This window comes from Notothenia rossii (genome assembly GCF_949606895.1).
Source record: "Notothenia rossii genome assembly, chromosome: 4".
Taxonomy (NCBI): Eukaryota; Metazoa; Chordata; class Actinopteri; order Perciformes; family Nototheniidae; genus Notothenia; species Notothenia rossii.
Genome location: NC_136902.1, coordinates 54,235,672 through 54,253,791, shown reverse-complemented (window position 1 = coordinate 54,253,791; position 18,120 = coordinate 54,235,672). Strand labels below are relative to the sequence as shown.

At 43.5% G+C, this 18,120-nt stretch overlaps 1 protein-coding gene and 2 long non-coding RNA genes across 12 annotated transcripts in view; 2 read left to right on the top strand and 1 right to left on the bottom strand.

Moving 5' to 3' along the window:
* Nucleotides 1–119: 119 nt before the first annotated feature.
* LOC307035390 lies at nucleotides 120–12,175 on the bottom strand. 10 transcript variants are annotated; one of them, XR_013807090.1, is made up of 4 exons: nucleotides 4,829–12,175; nucleotides 2,424–2,530; nucleotides 1,329–2,049; nucleotides 120–1,148 (listed from the first exon to the last, which is right to left on the bottom strand). It is a non-coding gene; the product is annotated as an uncharacterized lncRNA (long non-coding RNA). The 10 variants fall into 10 exon arrangements; XR_013807091.1 differs by having other exon boundaries at nucleotides 120–1,452; nucleotides 1,630–2,049; XR_013807092.1 differs by having other exon boundaries at nucleotides 1,630–2,049.
* The window catches only part of slc8a2b (solute carrier family 8 member 2b), a 425,653-nt gene continuing 411,578 nt past the window's right edge, over nucleotides 4,046–18,120 (top strand). The window contains exon 1 of the mRNA XM_079674593.1: nucleotides 4,046–4,189. The gene's annotated coding sequence lies outside the window, so the exon portion shown is untranslated. The remainder of the gene's footprint in view (nucleotides 4,190–18,120) is intronic.
* Nucleotides 12,364–17,591, top strand: LOC307034746. The gene is made up of 2 exons (XR_013806984.1): nucleotides 12,364–13,142; nucleotides 13,419–17,591. It is a non-coding gene; the product is annotated as an uncharacterized lncRNA (long non-coding RNA).

Here is an 18,120-nt window from a genome sequence, read left to right as displayed (position 1 = left end):
AATGGCTGGCTCAAGTAAGCAGGAGTAATTTCACGACCAACAGCAAAAAAATATGTGAGGTAATTATATACAAACACTGCATTTGCACTTTTTCACAAAACTAAAACCACACCATTGAGAAAGCTTAATGTTTTGTTTAATACAAAAAAACAGGGAAAGGCTTGAAAAACACTGAGAGTTGAGACTCAGGGTGCAGGGTGAGGGTCTCAGTGCAGGTATTCAGGCCCCATTGAATCCCCCTCTGGTTCTTGTGCTGAAAGAGGGAGTAACAGACAGGAGAAAGGGTTATACACACCTATATAGCACACCTATTGGATGGGAAATTGCCTTGGGGAGATAAGGTGTGGTCTTTGTTCCCAACTGAAGTTATGGAACTTTATTATTTGTGAGTTTAACAAAGTATGACAAATGGCATCAGTAACAGATGTGATTTGAATTTCTATAAAGTTGTCTCACATTCTTGGTCATATTTTATATACAGTATGTAATGAGTATAACATGTCCAGTAAGTATAAAGTGTTTCCTAATACTGTGTATTCAACCACTATGGAATATGTATGTGGGCAGACAAAACTGAGTCGTTCTGTGTGTGAAGTAACCTCAAGTCACTGAGCAGGCACATTTTGATGCAGACCAGTTTGTCAAGACAAAAAAGGGCAAGACCAGGCTGAGAGCAGAGGCTATACCCACCATCTTCGTCCATCACCCTGTGGTCAAAAAGAGAAGGGCCCCTGCACCACGATTCACCCCGGGACCTGTATCTACAAAGCCCATAGCTCATGATCACAGCTATAGTGTGAAAGGTCACACAGGTATAATAAGTATGAACTCTTAGTAACAAAAGTAATATTTCTTATTTTTAAGTGGTATAATATTTTAAATGTTCGAAAATGTACAGTGCCATGTCCTCTACTTACATTAGTCTCAAAGATTGAGGGAAGAAGGGATGAGGAGACTGAGAGAAAGGAAAGTGAGGGTGAAGAAAGAGAGGACATGGCGAGTGAGTAGAGATACACCACCCACTCAGCCAGCAGCATACGAGGGAACCAGCAGCCAGTCAGCATACGAGGGAACCAGCAGCCAGTCAGCATACAAGGGAACCAGCAGCCAGTCAGCATACGAGGGAACCAGCAGCCAGTCAAACAGATCTATTAAAAAAATGTAAGAGAAAATTAAAGAGCCAAGAAGGAATCACCAAAAAAGCAAAGGCTGCACTAAGAAAAATCAGGAAGGAAAATGCAGCTCTCAAGAAAACAATCAAAATTAGGGACAAGAAATATAAGGAAACGTTTTACAAAAGACCAACTTAAGGCATTAGACAGACTCACCACAAAGGGGATGAAATGGAGCAATGAGACAATTAAGAAGGCTTTAAAAATTCGCTTTGCGTGCGGACCAACGGGTTACAAAACTCTGCAGGAATTGCAGATTCCCCTTCCAGGAATAAGGACACTGCAAAGAAGGATGTAATGTATTAAGTTTGGGCCTGGTGTGTAACAGCTAACATCACTGCCCCTCCACCCATAACATCACTGCCCCTCCACCTGCCAACATCACTGCCCTCCACCCGCCAGCACCCAGCCAGAGGATCGCAAACAACAAAAACAAGCAAGGTGTCCCGTCATGTACCTGGAAGTTTGGGTTGGAAAAATGGAGTAAGAGAGGGACTTGAAAAACCTTGGTGGCTCTCTACTCATGTTGTTACAGTTGTCTTGGTTACAGCTCTCAAGTGTTTTTTGTTGCCATTTCCACATCTTTAGAAAATATGAAATAAAAAATTGAAGTGAAATCAACCTCTTCTCTGGAGAACAAACTTTGATTCCTCTGTCTTGTGAGTTTGCAGTCTTGCAGTTTTGCTCCTCCACCTGTAACATCACTGCCCCTCCACCTGCCATACAGTAGGTTACTAACAAGATTACTTATATAATACAGTGATAGAATACATGTTTAGTATGCTTACTTATATAAAACAGTAGTATTAAACTTACCTTGTGTTTTCACTCTCACTTAAGTCCCTCTCCCTTTGCCATCAATCCAAAATCAGCTGAGCTGCAACATAATACAGACAGGTAATAATCATCATAATCACAAGGACACAATATGGCTCTGCTAAAAACACTCACTCTTACACGCACTAAAGTTATATTTATCTAATATTTAACTCCCTCCACCCCCGCATACAATCCCGTTTAGAATTCTAAACGTTGGACGAAATGACATTAAGAGAACGGAATTTACAATTAAAAGGCTGTTCAACGTGTGTTGCTAACTTGATCCGGTATCCTAGCTTTATCTGTTATCTGTAAACGTTCCCTAAATCTACTAATTTAGGGATAATCCACTGACATCCTTTAATACACATGTTAATTTGAATGAGATGTACTGATAATATCCGCAATATAAATCTTTAAACTTCTTCTTACCTTTAAAAGTCTGTCACGAACGGTCTATTATGCTGCAACTCTACAGCTCTGCTAGCCTTGGCGCTAACTTCCGGGGAACGATTGAGAGACTCCACGATCCGCCATTGCTGTAAAAAAGTGGTAGATTGGAGTGAACGGAGATGACGTAACTCTCAGTCTATATGGCGCTGGTTGAATCAATCTGTACTGTACTGTAGCTAGCAGCAGCAAGTTGCATTATAAAAAATGTAATAGCTTGCATTTATAATGTACAGCAAACCAAAGCACAAGAGCAGCGCTCAAAAGAGAAAGGACAAGAGAGAACAAGGAGATGTAACAGCTAAACTGACAAAAATAGACCGTTTTTTATCATACATCGTCCTCGAAATCGAGCGCTAACGTTAGCAATGTTGTCGTGCAGCGGCGGCCGGAGCCGGAGGCTAACGATAGCTCACCTGCCTCACCACCATTATTGCCATCTAGCTCCACAAGTGAAGCTGTATCCATGGCCGTGGCTGTGCAACCAGCTTCTCCAGCCAGTTAGGAGGAGAGGCTGGATTTGTCTGTGCCCGGCGGTGGTCCAACAGTTCCCCCAAGGGCCCCAACCGATAGGGGTCTCTATGGCGCTATTGAGACCCCCTGATGCCAAGATCAAAAGCTATATTATAGCGACCGGTCTATGTAGGCCTACCGGCCCATCCCCCAGAGACAAACATCAAGGAAACAGGTTTAATCCTCTTCTTAGTTTTCTGTGTCGTTGTCAAGCTGTGGTGGTCTGAGGCCAGGGCAGGCTGTTGTTGATAGCCTAAATGTGGCGCTTCTGAGTGGTTGTGTATGTCCGTGCGTGTGTTAGCACATCAGCGTGTGCTTATGTTTGGGAAGATGGGGTGGGCCCCCAAAACAATATTTGCACCGGGCCAATCACAACCTTGTTACGCCACTAGCTACCAAGCTAAACAAGAAGGCTACCAAGAGCTAGACATGAGTTTGCTAGGGAAAACATTGTTTTTATGCCAGCTACAATGAATGACCAAACGTAGCAGACTACCCGTATACGATTGCAATTGTAAACACGTTCTTGCTAGCCTAATATGAACCACTACGGAGATGCTGTATGAGAAACCAATGTGATTTTGGAAAATTGCACAATATAAATCTATTCTAGTAGACCTCAACAATGGAATTATGACCAGTAGAAATGGCCATGTCATGGGACCTTTAAGTTTCTATTTTTGTCCAGCCTTGATTGATGTTTGTCATCCCTCCTTTAATTCTATCCTCTCCATCCCTGCTCTCCTTGTCTCCTCTCCTCTTTCCTTGTCTCCTCTCTTTGGCTTCTTTCCTCTCATCTTCTCTCCTTGTCTCCTCTCCTCTTCTTTCCCTGTCTCCTCGCCTGTTATTTCCTTCTCTCCTCCCCCCTTATTTCTTTCTCTCCTCTCCTCTTCTTTCCTTGTCTCTTATTCTCTCCTTGTCTCCTCTCCTCGTCTCCTCTCCTCTCGAATGTCATACCACTCTCCTCATCCATCAACGCTCCCGAGGACAAACCGTGCTTCTCGAGACCCCGCCCAGCTGCGCGCGCTGTGTGATGAGGGGGGGTGAGGGGAGAGGGAGCGTGAGTGCTGTGTGCAGTTTGTTGACTGTGTCAGAGAGAAAGAGAGAGAGAGTGAGCGAGAGAGCGAGAGAGCGAAAGGGGGAAGGCGGGACGCAGCACAGAGGACAGTTGTCTCTCATTCATCCTCACAGCAGATAGTGCTCGCTGCTCCGCGTGTCCGGCACGAGAACACCAGGTAAGACATTTCCTCTCACTTTGTCTGTGAAATGTTGATTGTGTGCGCGCGTTTGTTGTGGGCGCTCGCTCACATCCCCATGCGGGGGTCTGCTGTCCGGTGACCATCAGTGTGTGGATGTGTGTGTGGATCAGTGTGTGGATGTGTGTACTGATCAGTGTGTGGATGTGTGTGTGGATCAGTGCTGACTGAGTGACCCTCTGACAGCCTGTCTCCTGTCAGTGCTGCTGCTTTAAAGCCTTAATGTGACCGCGGATGTTTGTCTCTTTTTATAAAAACGCGTGAGTGAAATACTAAGGATGCTGCGGGTATCTCTCTCACATACACACACACACACACACACACACACACACACACACACACACACACACACACACACACACACACACACACACACACACACACACACACACACACACACACACACACACACACACACACACACACACCAATATTTAATAGTCGACACGTTTTTCAAAATAGCAGTCGACTAGTCGACTAGTCGTTACGTCATAATAAAGACACACAAAGAGAGGTTTACAACTGTATTTTCTATTGGAACTCATACAGTAACATTAAACACTTCATTTTAATTTGTGTTAGATGGCTGAGTAAATAACAAACAGTAACTGGACTCACCAAAATCGACAGCAAAAAACTCTTGTTTACATAAATGCCACGTAAATCCAGTGCGCAACAGCGCAACACTTTATTCGCTGTCCTCCACGATAACGTCCACCTTTCCATATTTTTGGTTTGAACACCAACGCATCGACATGTGAGGGAAGGAGGCTTCTTGACCGCTTTCGGGTGACAGTGTTGCCTGCCAGGGAAAAAACCCTCTCACTCGGGGTGCTTGTGGCTGGAATAGCCAGGTAGCTCCTCGAAAGCGGGGGAAGCGGTGCACGTTTTCTGCCCACCACTCCAGTGGATTATCCATTGTGGGGATATGCGGTGTCCCCTGGCAATAATCCCGTAGCTCATCATCCGCATCACTGTTGATCCGTGTCTTCTTGCTGTTTGTTTGCCTCTGTTCAGTGCTGACGCCGGTCCGTTGCTCACTGGTGCTAGCATTACTGCTAGTGCTAGCTGTCGGCAGCGGGTGTTTCATCTTCAGATGGTTGTGCATCGCAGATGCATTTGTATTGTACTTCAGTACAGCCAGTGCTTGAATTGGAATAAAAAAGGTGCCAGTACTCTAAATCAGCAACAAGTATTTGGCACAAAGTCATAGTATATCCTATAATGCTGGTTGGTTTGTCTCTTTACTGTATATTTTAGAAAGGCTCACTGTACTTAAACAAAATGACTCAGGGTGCATCTGAGATTAGAGGGGGTGCAGTGGTAAAGTGCTATTTTTATAAGTGGGGAGTGGACCTGACACCCTCTAGTCTAGGGGGGTCCGGGGGCATGCTCCCCCGGGAACATTTTTTTTTTTAAATATTGAAGTTAGATGCATCAATCTGGTGCACTTTGAGAGCAAAATGAAGAGATATATGGATACCTCTCAACATCCATAATGAAACAACTGTAAACAGATTTACTTTTTCTTTATGGATATAAAAGAAAGTAAAGCTTGACTCCTACTGGCTGGTTAAATGACTCCTCGTCCCTGAGGCCACTACCAGTTTTTTGTGCCATTTTGCTGGATTTATTTGTCAATAGCGTTGCTGCACAAAGTGATAGCGCTCTAGTTTAAATCTACTACCCAAAAAGAAACATATGGAGATGGGTTACTATTTAAAAAAAATTGCAAATCTATTTGGGAACAATGGGGCCGTGCCTCAAATCCGATAGGGGGGTCCGGGGGCATGCTCCCCCGGTGAGATTTTTTTAAAAATGTTGGACTTAAATGCATCAATCTGCTGCATTTTGAGGGGGAAATAAAGAAACAACACCCATATGAAACAAAAATGTATACATTTAAATAATCATAAAATCATAAGTACATGGCCATAACCAATAACATACAATATCCAATATGAAAAAACATTGAAACTTGTTTATTTATTTGTTTTTGGTTCATTTATAGTTGTGAGTGTGTCTGGGCTCCTGAATCGGCCTCTCCTGTCTCCCTCCTCTCCCCCCTGCTCCTCTTTGAGGCAACAGCAAAGACTAGTTTTAGCTCTCAACAAGTTTATCTTACCTTTTTTCACCTAGTTAACATTTTGTTTGTATTATACATGCATATTTTACGAATCACTACCCCCTCAAATGGAAATATGTGTTTACATAAATGGTGACCGAACCGTTTGAGACCCACTGAGATAACTTAAACTAAGTTAACTATCTAAAGACTCAGAGAGTAATTTACCTCACCAGAGCTGTAGTTATCAGCCTCTCAGTCTGACAGCAAAGGACTTTCCCTCCCCACCTTGTTGTTGAAACAGCTCCTTATATCCGTTAGCGCAGCTAGCTAGCACCAGATGCTAACAACAATACACGTAACAGGTGCGCGCGCTTTCTCGCTCGCTCGCGCCACACATACACCAACACACACCCTCCCGAGCTTGAATGACACACAGAGACCAATGGAGGGCATGAGTATGATCTGTATGAAAGTGGCAATGTCGGCAGGCCACGTCATGTAGACAGCCAGTCACCCTCTGTGAGGCAGAGTCAGACCCACATTTGCGCTGCGTTGCGTTTACAATATATACGTATATTGCCGGCGGCTGAGTACCGGCATTTTACTGAGTACCGGCACCTTGCCGGTACTCAGTAAGAAGTGCCGGTACCACATGGGTAAAAATCAGAAGTGCCGGTACTGCGTACCGGTGAGTACCGGCCCAATTCAAGCACTGAGTACAGCTGTACACAACTGACACTTCACTGTGGAGTTGGTTACATCTTCGTTGAAGTACTGCCATACATAAGAATGTCGGACGTGTTTTGGAGCATTTTGCAGCACCTCGTTTACCTCCATTTTTTTCTCGACTAGTTGACTAGGGCCTACAGCGCCGACTAGTGGTAAAGGTAGTCGACTAGTCGATTAGTTGGTGAAACCCCTAACACACACACACACACACACACACACACACACACACACACACACACACACACACACACACACACACACACACACACACACACACACACACACACACACACACACACACACACACACAGACACACACACACACACACACACACACACACACACACACACACACACTTTGACTTCAGCATGTGTCTCACACTAGTCCACCTGCTCCGTGGAGACTACATAAAACCAGCAGAGGTGACAGACAGCAGCATCAGAGACGTATTTCACATGTAACCTTGCACTGCATTAAGCTGCAGCTCCGTGCTTCCATCCAAAGTGGCTCCTAATGAGCGGAGCTGAGCGGAGCGGCCCTGGGGCCCCACAGGGAGCACTGCAGCCCCGGGAGCAGGGAGGGGGGCGGGGGTTGGTGTTGTGTGTAAGAGACAAACATCACCAAGTCTGAAAAGGTGTGCTGGGACTGCCCTTATTATTGCAGAGAAACAGTTATTCAATCAAAGGCTGTCGGACACCCTCAGAGTATGCTTTTAATGACAAATTATAAAACTAAGTAAATATAAAGAGGGACATAAGGTGAGACCACCGACCGTCTCTACGTGGAGATGGTTTTGGATCTGCTGCTTGGTTGTAGTAAATCTCTGAAGATACTGCACGTTAAGTTAGCGTTAAATAAACACTTGACTTCCGGTTTGATTTTCTAAATAAAGCATTGTGCTGAACAGATTACGGAACTGGACGGTCCAAATGTTTACAGAGTAAATCAGTATTTAGCTGGTGGACTACCAGGGAGATTTACAGCAGGAGCACACGCTTGCCTTGGGGAGGGAGAAAAAGAGCCAGAGCCCTGGCCCCTGCCTCTCCCTCCACCTCTCCCCTCCCTACACCCCTCCATCCCCCTTTGAGGGAAAAAGGCTGTAGGACACAGATGCAGCAACAGAACAAGATACTAACAAATTATGGAACAATGATGGAGCCACATCATGTTCCCCTAAGGGAAGCTTTTAGTAATAATTTGAGTCACCTTCAATGGAACTCAATGTGTAGTGTGATCAGATGTTTGCCTTTTCTATTTTGATGTTTGGTACATACGGCCATTTGCACAACTCCACAAGCATCTTCTCCTGTTCAATATCTGATGGATTTTTCATTACCGTTCCTTCTTCCTCTCTGTCTGCTTCTATCTGCATCTCCTTTTCCTCTCCTCCATTATCTCCATTGCACTCTCTCTTTCACTCTAGCTTCTTCCCATCTTCTCTTTCCTCCTCTCTCCGCCCCCCCTGCTCCCTCTGCATCTCCTCGCCTCCTTACATCCTCTTCATGTTTTCCCTCTCTGTGTAGCACAGCTCACTACAGGCCGCTCAGCAGATTGTCTCATCAGGGGCCCCACACAAAGAGACATAATTTGCCTGGTTTTCTGCATCTTTTAGCCTTTATTAACACAGTGGTTGTTGTGCTCCTCTATCATCAGCGCCCCACCCCACACATTCACAGATCACACTTGGGAGAAGCTCCGGGACAACCACAGCCCTATGCTGCTGCGCTGGGCCGTTACATAACAGAATATTTATCAACTCAGCTCTTGAAGTGATAATCGGCAACATTTTGATGAATTAGGTTAGAATTATTTGTTACTCAACGTTTTTGATTTAGCAGAATGCCACAACATGAAGCATTTCTGCTTGCTTCAGAAACTAAGCAAATTAGGGCTGCAATCAACAACTATTTTGATCATCGATTAATCTGTCGATTATTTCTATGATTTATCATTTTATGTTTCCATTATTTTATTCAGAAAACTGCATTTCCAACTTGACATCATCAACACACAAGAACAACCCAAATGTAAGCTATAAAATATGTGCAAAAGCTGTATCACAGCTTTGTTTTTACAAAAAATGTCACTTTAGGTTGTTTGAAAATTGTGAATCGCAAACAAAAGTGTTAACAGGCTTTGCTACAACAAATAGGGCAAGCTGTAACAGTAGGTCACCGACTAAGGTAGACAGGGGCGGTGCCAGGGGGTAGCTTGGAGTTGCTATAGCAACTCCAGCAAAATGGCTTAGCAACCCCATTGTTTTGTTATGAAAATGTATCTATATTTATACACATTTTCGCAAGATCTATCAGGGGTCGTTGTAATGCTGCGTTCACACCGGACACGATGCGAATATTCGCTTCGCTCTAATCGCTTGAGTTTCACCCAGGTTTCACCGCGGCTGCCAGCTGTGTTTACTCGCATCATTCAAACAAGATGCGCTGGCTCCGGAGCTACAACTACAACAAAATGAACATATTTTACCGTGATTAAATTGTAATACACGTTTCTAAATGGTGCCGAAGTAACAACATACTGATACCGGTTCGTAAAAACCATGAATTAATGCTTGACAAGTCTGCAAACAAGACGGCAGGCGAAAAACCTTTTTAAAATGCTTGTTTTCTGAATGGAGATTGGGATCGACCAGGCTAAGCTAACGTTGTATATGCTCATTTCCACACTCATAAAAACGGCCTACAGACATAAATAAACCAGCGACTGTATTCGCCATGACACAGACAGTCGGTTACATTACATTACATTGCATTTAGCTGACGCTTTTATCCAAAGCGACTTACAATAAGTGCATTCGACCAGGAAGATACAACCTTGAAGAAAACAGAATCATATAAGTACATCAGGTTTCATAGAGCCAAACATTTCAAGTGCTACTCAACTGGCTTTAGATAAGCCAGCCCTTTATTAGTATATAAGTGCTTTGTTAGTAATTCAATCGCTCAAAGTGGAGTCTAAAGAGATGAGTTTTCAGTCTGCGCCGGAAGATGTGTAAGCTTTCTGCTGTCCTGATTTCAATGGGGAGCTCATTCCACCATTTTGGAGCCAGGATAGCAAACCCACAAGTTTTTGCTGATGGGAACTTGGGTCCCCCTCGCAGTGCGGGTGCAGCGAGCTGTTTGGCTGATGCAGAGCGGAGTGCACGTGCTGGGGTGTACGGTTTAACCATGTCCTGGATGTAGGAAGGGCCAGATCCATTCGCAGCATGGTACGCAAGTACCAGTGTCTTGAAGTGGATTCTAGCAGTTACTGGAAGCCAGTGAAGGGAGCGGAGGAGCGGCGTGGTGTGGGAATGTTTTGGAAGGTTGAAGACCAGACGAGCCGTCCGTGGTTTGTACTTGTTTAACTTTTGTCCAGTTTCTGAACAGATATGAGGAGCTGTGATCTCTGTTTGCTAACTGCTAACAGCTAACGGCTGATGTTTTCTGGTTGAACGTCAGTGACGGCAGGCTGAGATCCTCACCACTGCTATGTGTGTGTGTGTGTGTGTGTGTGTGTGTGTGTGTGTGTGTGTGTGTGTGTGTGTGTGTGTGTGTGTGTATGTGCGTGTGTGTGTGTGTGGGGGTGTGTGTGTGTGTGTGTGTGTGTGTGTGTGTGTGTGTGTGTGTGTGTGTGTGTGTGTGTGTGTGTGTGTGTGTGTGTGTGTTGAAGTATTATTTGAATTATTTGAAGTATTAAAGTAACGTGTTATGGCAGGAAAGTTCAATCTGGTATATTCATTTTAATGTCACCTTATATAGAATGTGTGTTAAACTTGTGATTTCTGCATTGAGTGACTTCTGCCTAGCAGATACCAAGAAGAGGCCCCTAGGGTCTTTCTGTTAATTATCAATAGTCCTTGCAATTAACGGGGGAATTCCCGGATACATTTTCAGATATAAGGCAGTTAAAGTCTTGTCGAATTAATGATTTATCTCCTACAGACCCCAAAAGAGGCCTTGAGACTTGGGTCACCCAGCAGTAAACGAGATAAAGGTCCTTTTGAGCTTATCAATAAAATGTATCCATTCCTAGTAAGTTGACTTCAAGGTGAAAGGAAGTTCACAGAAGCCATTAAGCGACAAGAACAATTAACTTCTGTTAAAGATACATGATAGGATGTTTGTGTGTGTTGAAGATGTTTAGGGGGAATGAGTATGTGTCCTGTCAAAGAGTCCTCGGTCATGACTCCAAATCATTGATTGGGGGATCTGCCTGAGGGCAGAGGGACAGAAACACACACACACACATACACTGTGAAGCAACAGATGGAATCAACAACTGCGGACTTACTACCTGGGGTCCCGCCCAGAAGGGAAACCGACCAATGGAACACTGCCAACTCACTGGCTAGCTCGCTCAGAAGTGAACTCGCCAATAACAAATAGCTGGGGAAGATCAAGCGACCTGTGTATAAATGTTGTGATCATTTTGAAGATCGGCGCTCTTGTTTTTGACTTGCCGTTCCTGAGACGTGTGTCTAGGCCTTTCGCGATAATCGATAAATTGACTTATCGTACGATAAATAAAAATGGACTCGATAACTTTTCTGAGCTCGATAAATTGCCGTGTACATAAAGATGTGACCAGCATTTTAGCCTGGAGCGCTGTGGCTGCCAGGCGCGCTGTGAGGGGCGGGGCTGACACACAGCCAGGTCAGGACACTCCGCGTGCACGTGCAGCAGCGTAGCAGCCAAATTAATAATATAGCGACAAGCGGGAGACAACGTGTGACTTACTCGCGGGGAATTTAAAGTGAAATGGAATTGGTTACAAAACCTAACTACACATCTCAATTCTCCGGTGTGGCAGTATTTTGGATTCAAACCAAATCAACGAGGCGAACCTACGGACTTGAATGAGCCGGGCGGTGTGTCGCATTGGTTTAAAAAAGGTAGCGACAAAAGCAGGCAATACCACGCATTTTAAACCACCTAAAACACAACCACCCCATTCCGTTTTTCCAGCTGGGAGCAAACACGGCAGCTAGAGATGGAGAGGCCCCGCCCGACAATGCAAACATGTTGGTGTTCCTTGCTCGAAAACTTAGAAAAACAGATTTGGATATGGCCTGTTGAGGCATCTGGGTCTTTGACAGTGGACTGTACACTTGACTGTTGTTTTAAGGAGGTTTTTTTTGCTTGTGAGATAATGTGTGCTCATATTTATTTATTTATATATATATATATATATATATATATATATATATATATATATATATATGAGAGAGAGAGCTCTGTTTTCCAGCCTGACTATTTAATTTATGGTTTTGGTTGTGTGATTTAATTAATTTATTATAATTTAATTAATTTGTTTTATTTATTATATATAATTTATATATTTTAATATTATTTCACATTTCATTCGCAATGTTGAATGTTCAATAAAAAGTTATGTTTGAAAGGATGTACTTGAATTATTATTATATATTATCATTATGTCTTAAAACGGTGCAGACAATATTATCGTTTATCGCAATAATTTCCAGAAAAATTTATCGTCCAACAAAATAAATTATTGTGACAGGCCTACGTGTGTCACACGGTGGTAGAACCTGAGCCCGGAGTACTCTGCTGAGTGCTTCGTGATTAGGTGATTGGGTGATGGATTGTATGTTTTTGCCATTAAAGCAGATTATTGTTTAACCCTTATCCTGGCTGCTTTGAATTTTTCCTTCTTTTGAGAACCCGCTCATATAGGAACGGCGCGGAGCAGAGATTCTGCCCCAACAGTGTGTGTGTGTGTGTGTGTGTGTGTATGTGTGTGTGTGTGTGTGTGTCTGTCTGCAGTGTGGTGATGAGGTTAAATGCCACAGCATGCCAATTGACCTTTCGCAAAGCCACGCCCCTAAATGCCCGTTGTCCAATCATATTCGATCACGTGCGCGGCTCCCTGTGGAAGTCCGACAAGCTTAGCGTTCAAATTCATTGCGAAAATGGTGAAGCGTTGTGCTTATGGTCTTTGCAAATCGGATAGCAGATATCCCATAAGCTTAGAGGGGGGGGGTGATATTTTACCCGTTTCCTAAACCCAAAACCTGAGAGGAGAGATGCCGCCAGTGGATAAAGAAATGCAGCAGGCCCCATGCCCAGCTGAATATGGCGAATATCAACAAACACAAATACGTTTGCTCCAAGGTCAATACGTGCTAACGTAGCTAGCTAGCTAGCAAAGATTACATTCACAAATTCACTAACTAACTTAATGAACTAATTTCACTAACTAACGTTCGCTAAAGTCACACGACTACAGCTGTAAGCTGTGTGCTTATAGGTCGTTTTGACCATGTATATCACTTGATGCATAATAATGTCTGAACAGCTGAGCTCCGTTATTAGTCTACCTGTGGTCAAAGTACAAACAAGAAAGCCAACAGGCAATCATTCATTTATATTTTGCTTTAATCTTTGTAGCATTTTGTTAATGGAAAGCCTACTGCCGACTTCCCTAATCCTGCTGCACAAGTGGGCACCCCGACCCCCACAAAGGAACAACAAGGTGGATGCAGAAAGCCACCAAGGAAACGGTAGTTAACTTTAGACAAACTACAACATTTAATGCCTCTTGTGATTGTATTGTTTTATTCCAAAATAATAATAATAATTCCGTCGAATTTGACATACAGCTCATGTGGTTTTTCACTCTTGCACTGCGACCTGTATGCAAGTGCCTCTATTGATGTTGTGCCTCCCTCTTTTCTAATGTTTATACTGTGGATATAACCCTCCATAGCGTATTGTAGCCCCTTTTGTCGGGACCTGGAGGATATTGCTGCATTATTGCTCCAAAATGAGTCTGTTAAGGCGACTCCGACGTTACGGAGACCCTCCATTATGGCTTTGTTTAACGCATCTGGCTCTCAGCTTGTCGAACTAGCAACAGTAACCAAGGGGGGGCGTGGCTTTGCGAAAGGTCAATTGAAACAGTGAACGATCGCTATTACGCACTTGTACACTCAGGGTGTAATGGTATTATACAAAAATATTGTAGGAGCACAGAAACAGTGTTCAAATTCTGCTTTTACAAACTTATTTTGGTTGTGCTTACCTTGCAAAGTAATGTTATAAGTGTCATAGGAATGTTTTTAATGTAAATATTAATGATAATATTGTAGCGTGTCCAAATTATTTCAGTTATCAGATGTGCACAGTTTTAGTACATTTGTAAAGTTATTTAGGCAATGTTGTTGGTGGGAGTTAGGGAGAGACCGCCCCTTCCAGGTGTGTGTGTGTGTGTGTGTGTGTGTGTGCATTTTCCTGTGTGTGTGGAGGGAGTGCAAGACGGTAGGAGTTGTGTTCAAGTGTGGGGAAAAGTCATAATGAGTCTTATACTATTGATTGGCTCTGTAAGGCGTGGCCGTCAATACCAGAAAATAAAGAGAACGTTTTCGACATTGAAGGCTCGAGTGATCTGTGATCTTGAATAGCGGTGAACGCTACAATATGAACAGGCTCGTGCTTGGCCCACTGGTATTGTTTGTTTATTTATTTTGAAAATTAACTAGCAACGCCGTGCTGTCATATAGCAACTGCTAAGCTACTGCAGCAAAAAAATCCTGGCACCGCCCATGAAGGTAGATTGTTTCTGCAGTTTCACACACAAACTCACTCTCTCACAAACCCTCTCTCTTTCTCCAGGATATTTACTTCAATGGAACTGAGCTTCTATACATACAAATACATAATAATAAACTAAGTGTTATGCTTTGCTACATCAAAAAGCTTGAACAACAGGCCATAGACTATAAAAGGTAGATGTTTCTCCATTTACACTTTTTAACACACTCTCTTTCACATTCTCACGACCTCCTCTCTGTATGCCGTCTCGTCGCCGTCTGTGATCTGACCGATGACGGTCGTGTCGTCAGAAAACTTCACGATGCTGTTGGAGCTGTGTGTGGCCACGCAGTCGTGTGTGAACAGGGAATAGAGGAGAGGGCTGAGTACACAGCCTTGAGGGGCTCCGGTGTTGAGGATCAGGGTGGAGGATGTGATGTTTCCCGCCCGCACTGCCTGGGGTCTGCCCGTCAGGAAGTTCAGGATCCAATCACAGAGGGCGCTGTTGAGCCTGCAGATTACTTCAAGAGTTTTTTCAAAGCGGGATTTATGATTGTACAGCCCACCAAACAACATAAAATAATACACAATGAGCAACAAACCAAAGAGGAAACACAAATGTATCTTCCTAATAAAGAAAGTATTGCTCCCTCCTTTAGTCTCATTATCCTTCTCTTCTCCTCCTAACTTCTCCTCTGTCTCCCCGGGCTGATTGCTCTCCGGGGAAACATTCAGGGCTGTTTTCCGTAACTCCAGCCTCAGATCCACACACTCTTCACTGTTTTTAATTACACAAATGATCCGGCTGATTGGAGCATGGTAAAATAGTGTGTGGTGAGTGTGTCAGGACTGGTATAGATGGAGACAGGGGCATTGATTTATTTTGGGGCAGAACAAAAGGACAGGTTGACAGACAGGAAGAAGCTCTGTCACTTTGGGGATTTAACTGTACATTTGAAAATATGGGAGCTCTGTATGTGAGATGCATCACTCCCTCAAGTTTGGTTGAAATTGGATCAGGGCTTTGTGAGACACTCGTGAGCGGCAAACAAATGAATGAGCAAACAGGCTGATCTTTTCCAATCCCTTCCCCTCCTATCTCATCAGCTTGGATAAAGAACAACAGAAATCAAGTTTAAGACAGGGAAACAGACAGATTGAGGCTGTGATGTCCGAAATGATCCAGGAGATTGACTTTGAGACGGAAAGACAGAAAATAAAGACTAGAAATCAAATGAACATGGCCTTTGGGAGAGGACAAAAAAACAAACGAAAACACAGCCTTTAGAGTCACATATGGAGCAGAACAGAATCAAATACGGCTTTATTTCATAACGGTTTCCCAGGTTTCAAGTCAGGTTCCCAAGAACTAGTTAATGTCAAGACGCAAGTCTTTTTAAGCATAGTGAATTAATTTAAGCAAATTAAGCCAATTCTGAGAGAAAAACACTTCCAGTCATTTGTGCAATCCCTTTTGTGACTTTAAGCAGCTATAATCTAGATATTTGACACGACATTCTGAGAAAAAACCGTTCCATCAAGCCAACCACATTCTCATTTCATTCTGCTGCACTGCATTGTGTTCCTGCATATCACACTGAAGGTCTGCATCACGGTACGGATAAGGGTTGGGTGCCGAGAACCGGTTCCAACATTTCGATTCCAAGGGCATCATTTAGAAATGTGAATTTCGGTTCCGCTTTTCGATGCCTGAGGAAATGTTTCTCTCTGTAGCCTACTGTATGACTGCGGCGGGGCGGGAAATGTAGCGTTGTACCTACACTTCCTACATCGTAACCTGAGACCAGGGGCCTCATGTATAACGCCGTGCGTAGGATTGACGTGGGAAGGTTGCTTACGTCGTAGAAATCCGAAAAATAGGTACATACATTTTCCGCCATTTTCCGATTCACCGAACATTGCGTACCGGCGAGGAAAGTGCGTACGGCATTCCCTACGTCGGTTTCCCTTTATAAATCACAATCGACTCGAAATACGGTGCAGCTTTTGCGGGCTTCACGTAACGCCCATATTTGCCTATAAATAGTCAAAGAAACGCCCTTTCATTCATTAATCTTTGACTGACTACATGAAGAAGATCGCAGGAAATGACGACAGAACAGCTAAAAAAGACATCTCACACCATGTCAGATTTTGGTTATTTTGGGGAGGTCGAGATAAATCATATTGTTTGGTGGATACAGTTTGAAACAGAGTAGCAGCATGGAGGTCGGATCGTCACCAAAATAAATAAATAAGTGTTCCGAAAAAGGTTAATGACAAAAACTCTATATCCACCAGTTAAAGGAAATACAACTAATGTCTGTGTTGTGTTATATTAGCTGTACAATATACCACATATGGTGTTCTTAGTTTCCATACCTCCTGATTTTACGAGCGACTTATCAAGTCTTGGCAAACGGCATAAAACACGATTAATCATGATAGTATATAAAACCATGCTTGTACAACTAGAAAGGCAAAACGGCGTCAGTTTAGACGTAATTCTGTCCTCCTGCTTACCGCATCATTTATGAGAAAACATTTCATAACATTAACACAACATATTCGAGGTGGTTTTAAATAACATATCCGTATTTATTTATTTCTCCAAGTTATGTTTTTATGTGCACTGAGGAGTCCCAAACAGGCGTTTGTTAAATCATTTTAAGATTGGCTTTAATAAATTTGTGAAAATGAATTCTTCATATATGATAAATGAGAGGTGGCATTTTATTGATGGTATTATTTCCACATATTTCTCTCCATTCTTCCTTCTGCCAACGGTGTCGCAGTTTCTCGTCTCTCCCGTGTTTGTGCTTAGTGCGTACGCATGGGTTAGAGTTTGCGTGGAGGACTGCACGATTTCCCGCCAAGTTAATATTTCATAAATCGCAAACATTGCGTAGAAACTACGCCATTTTTTGAGCGTATATCCCTTTATAAATGAGGCCCCAGGGCCGGCCCGTCGCACTGGCGTTATAGATGTTCGCCTAGGGCGCCAGATCTGTGGAGGCGCTGCGCTGACAGCTCTGGGAGGGAAAAATCATCCTAATGTTCGGCCTTGATGTAACAACATTCATAATTAAGTAAATGTAACACCCTTTTCATCCCGGTTACACTTTCCATTTGCCCTGTACGATGGGCGCTGTAAGTGATGAAAATGGGGGATGTTGGCTTACCTGGCACCCGCAGCTCACAGCCAAAGTGCGAGTGAGTGTGGGAGCGAGCGAGGGAGAAAGGGAGGGTGCACCGGTACCAGTGCTGTTGTTATTAGCATCTGGTGCTAGCTGATCTAACGGGTATTAGAAGAAGATGTTTCTACAATAATGTGGAGGGAGAGTCCTCTCCAGTCAGACTGAGAGGCTGATAACTACAGCTCAGTGAGGTAAGGACTCTGAGTGTTTAGATAGTTAACTTTAGTCGAAGTTCAAACGGTTTGGTCACAATTTATGTAAACACATACTTCCAAGGCACTCCTTTATAATTATTGGGATAAAACAGGTTTGAAATCATTCCAATGTATACTATAGGACAGTAAACCAGACATATCGTTTTA